The sequence below is a fragment of the Penaeus japonicus genome, unplaced genomic scaffold, assembly GCF_977035675.1.
Source record: "Penaeus japonicus unplaced genomic scaffold, GWHDUDI00000001_assembly GWHDUDI00000022, whole genome shotgun sequence".
Lineage (NCBI taxonomy): Eukaryota > Metazoa > Arthropoda > Malacostraca > Decapoda > Penaeidae > Penaeus > Penaeus japonicus.
Genome location: NW_028234424.1, coordinates 19,895,785 through 19,900,784, shown reverse-complemented (window position 1 = coordinate 19,900,784; position 5,000 = coordinate 19,895,785).

The window sequence follows — 5,000 nt, the reverse complement described above, 5'->3', positions numbered from 1 at the left end:
ATTGATTTTTCTTCCCTATCTCACATCTGTATGTTTATCTAATCTTGCTGATTTCCGATCGCATTATGTTTGTTTAAATATCATTGTCATCTTTTGTTATCCTTATATACATCATATTCACTGCCATACCATACCACTAAACATATATTGAAAATCAAACCATCCTGTTTCTATAATGAATATCACACACACACACACAAACACAAACACACACACACACACACACACACACACAAACACACACACACACACACACACAACAAAAGACCCCACAACACAACTCACACCGACACGACACACACACACACACACACACCACACACACACTAACGCTTTAGTGAGTCAGTGAGTAAAGTGGAGGGGGGAGGGGAGGGGGGGGGGGGGGGAATGGAGAGAGCGAGAGAGAGAAAGAGGAGAGGTAGCGTTAGAGATAGAGATAGGGATATAGATAGGAATAGAGATAGGGATTGGGATAGTGATAGAGATAGGGATAGAGATTAGGATAGAGATTGGGATAGCGATTGGGATAAAGATTGGGATAGAGATAGGGATAGAGATTGGGATAGCGATTGGGATAGAGATAGGGATAGAGATTGGGATAGAGATTGGGATAGAAAAAGGGATAGAGATTGGGATAGCGATTGGGATAAAGAGTGGATAAGAGAGAGGTTAGAGATTGGATAGAGAGTGGATTGCGATTGGGAATAGAGAGAGGAGATAGAGATGGGGTGAGGATTGGATAATGATTGGGATAGAGATAAGGGTTAGAGATTGGGATGATAGAGTTTGGGAGGAGCGATTGGATAGTGATTGGAAGTGATTGAAGAGATTGGGATAAAGATTGGGATAGAGATAGGGATAGAGATTGGGATAGAGATTGGGATAGCGATTGGGATAGAGATAGGGATAGAGATTGGGATAGAGATTGGGATAGCGATTGGGATAGAGATAGGGATAGAGATTGGGATAGCGATTGGGATAAAGATTGGGATAGAGATAGGGATAGAGATTGGGATAGAGATTGGGATAGCGATTGGGATAAAGATTGGGATAGAGATAGGGATAGAGATTGGGATAGAGATTGGGATAGCTATTGGGATAGCGATTGGGATAGAAATTGGGATAGCGGTTTGGATAGAGATTGGGATAGAGATTGGGATAGAGATATGGATAGAGATAGGGACAGGGACAGGGACAGGGACAGGGATAGGGACAGATAGAGATAGAGATAGATAGATAGATAAATAAATATACAGATGAATAAAGAGATAGGTAGATAGAGAAAGTCAAGGTAATGAAAAAAAAAGTTAAAGGCAGGTTTAATTGAGAAGCAAAGAATCCGCGTGAGGGGTAAAGGGGGTTGGGGGGGGCCATGTGATAGGCGGTGGCTGAGGGGTGATGGTGGAGTTAGCTATGATTCTATGTAAGGCTTAGCTTGCAGGGGAAAGTGATGAAAGAGTTAGGAGTGTGAGTGTGTGTAGTGTGTGTGAGAGAGGTGAGAGAGTGAGTGGGAGAGTGTCTGTGTGTGTGTATGTCTGTCTGTCACACTCACATACACTCACACTAACTCAATAACACTACTACACACAAACCACATATATATTCTGTGTATGTGTGTTTGAAGAGAGTGAGTGGATGAGTGTGTGCGTGATGGTGTGTGTTTGAGGTGTGTGTAGTGAGTCGTGTACATCATATATCTAAATACTCAAACATCTAACACAAACACTCCACTATCACACTAAGAGTTGGTGTGAGTGTGAGTGTTAGAGTGAAGTGATATAGATAGATGATATAGAGAGTGAGTGTCTTTCTGACATGACAGTCATGTTGTGTAGTGTTATTTATATTTATAGATTTTAGTTAGATAGATAGATATATGATAGATGTAGATATGGATACCATAAAGATATAGTTATTTATAGAGAGAGATATACGTTGTTGAGATTTATTGATAGATAGTGTTAGTGGTTGATTGGTAACAGAATTATATAGATATTGTGAGAGTTAGAGTTTTATATATATATTGTTATATGGATAGATGAGAGTGTAGGGTGTTTGTGGGTGTGGGGTGTGGGATCGGGGGAAGGGGGGGTGTGGGGGGGGGTGGTGGGGGGTGGGGTGGGGGGGGGGGGGGGGGGGGTGTGATTTAGTTTGTGGTGTTTTTGTGAGTGAGAGTGTGAGGTGTGTGTGAGTTCGTTATTGTGTGGGTTTGTGTGAGTGTGTAAGAAGGAAATCATTGAGTGTGTTTGTGTGTGATAGTGTGAGTGAGTGGTTTGTGTGTTTGTGAGGGGGGGGGGTGAGTGTTAGTGTGGATGAGTGAGAGACGTACCAATTGTAGATGGTTTGAGATACAGAATGTCATTCTGACTGATAGTGTGGTGTGGTTTGTGGTGAGAGTGTGAGAGTGTTTGATTGTGAGAGAGAGTGTTTGAGAATCTCTCTTCACATCCGCACACTCACACACAGAGTGTGTGTTTTAGATATATATATATATATTTAGAAAGATATTTATTTATATAGAGTTTTCCTTTGTTTGAGAGATAGATAGAGAGATATCTGTGTGTGGGATGGGTGTTGTGTGGGTGGGGGTGAATGGGTGTGGGGAGTTGGTGAGTTTGGGATGAGAGAGGGAGTGAGTGCAGAGTGTGTGGTGTGAAGTGGTGAGTGAGAGAGTTTGTGTTTTTGGGTGTGTAGGTGTTTGAGGAGTGAGTGTGTGTGTAGTGTGTGTGTGAGGAGTGAGTGGAGTGGGGGAGGGGGCGGGGTGGGGGGGGGGGGGGGGGTGTGGGGGGGGTGGGGGGGGGTGGGGTTGGGGGGGCGGGGGGGGTGGGGGGGGGAGAGGGTGAGTGTGGTTGGGTTTGGTTGTGTGATGCAGTGTGAGTGGTGTAGAGGAGGGTGAGTATTGTGAGTGTGTGAGTGTGTGTGTGTGTGTGTGTGTGATGAGTGGGGCGGGGGGGGGTGGGTGGGGGGGGTGGGTGGGGTGGGGGGGGTGGGGGGGGGGTGGGTTGTTTGAGAGAGAGGGGGTGGGTGAGGGTGTTGGCTGTGAGTGGAGAGTTGAGGGGTGGGTGATGAGAGTGGTTTGGTTGAGTGTTTGTGAGTGTGTGAGTGTGTGAGGTGTGATTGTGAGTTGTTTTGATTGAGTGATAGTTGGAGTGTGTGTGGAGTGTGTGTGTGTGAATAAAGTGGTGAGTGAGTGACACACACCTACACTAACAACACACACCACACAGCTCTCACTACTTAGTGGGATTCGTGTGTTTGAGTTATTGGATATATAGTGAGATATAGAGATGGAGTTTTATAGAGAGGATAGATATATATATATATTGAGATAGAGATAGTGCTATGTATATATAGTTACATATAATAGGTTTATTATAGTTTAGATAGAGATAGTGATAGGATTATTATATATTCTCAGAGATACATATAGCTATATACAAAGAGTCGTACTTCATATATATATTGATTTATATATGTTATATATGAGATATATATAGATAGAAGATATAGATGACATACATTAATGAAAGTGATATATATAGATATTTGATATATTTATATTTATATTATAAAGTATTTATATATATGTATATATATATACAAATAATATATATATATATATATATATATATATATATATATATATATATTTTATTTATATATATATTTATGGTGGTGTTTTTGTGTGTGGTGTGTGTGTGTATATATATATATATATATATATAATATATTTATATATATATATATATATATATATATATATATATTTATATGTATAGATGTATATATAGATATTATATATATATTTATATAGCTATATATATATATATATATATATTTAGACATACATATATACATATATAAATATTAGATATTATATTTATATATATATATATATATATATATATATATTATATATATATATAATATATATATAAACACACACATACACACCACACACACACACACATATATATATTATATATATATTATAATTTTTATAAAATATATATATTATATATATATATATATATATCTATTGATGTATATTATACATATATTTTATATATATCTATATATATATATATATATCAGATATCGATATAGATATCGATATATTTCTACGATATATAGTATATATAAAATGGTATATATATATATATATCTCACAATATCTATATATATATCTCTATATATATATTATATATATACATATGAATATAAATTAAATAAGAGATGAGTTCTACTATATTTATAATACTAAATACCTCCTCACCCCTCACTCTCTCTCCTCATATTTACGCTCTACAGTCACAAACCCGCTCCTACTTCCAAATAAATATATAGATATATATTTATCTCTCCTATCAATTTCCCCCCCCCCCCCCCCCCGCTCCCACAGCAAACTACCTAGAATAGATATTTATATATATATAGTTATTCCCCTTCTCTCCCCTCATCCTGGAGTTAACTACACACACACAGACACGCAACACACACACAGTTATATATAGATTATTTGTATTTTTATTATAATTTATATATATCTTATTTATATTTATATATATATATTTTTATTTATTAGTGTATATTTATCTGTGTGTGTGGGTGTGTGTGTGTGTTATTGTTGTGTGTGGGTGATGTATATAATGTATATATATGGATCAGTTATGCATATATATATATATAGTATATAGTTATTTATAAGATATTTTATTTATAGAAATTGATATATATGATATTTTATATATATTGATAGATATAGATAGGTTTTAGTGATGTGTGTGTGTGTGTTGTGTGTGTGTGTGTGTGTAGTGTGTGTGGGTGTGTGTGGGGGAGTGTGTGTGTGTGTGTGTGGGGGTTTATGTATATATATGTTGATATGTATATATATGCATTATTATATATATATAGATTAGATTTAGTTAGATATATTATATTATTTATATATTTTAATATATATTGTGCGTTGTGTGGGTGGGTGTGTGTTGGGGGGTGGG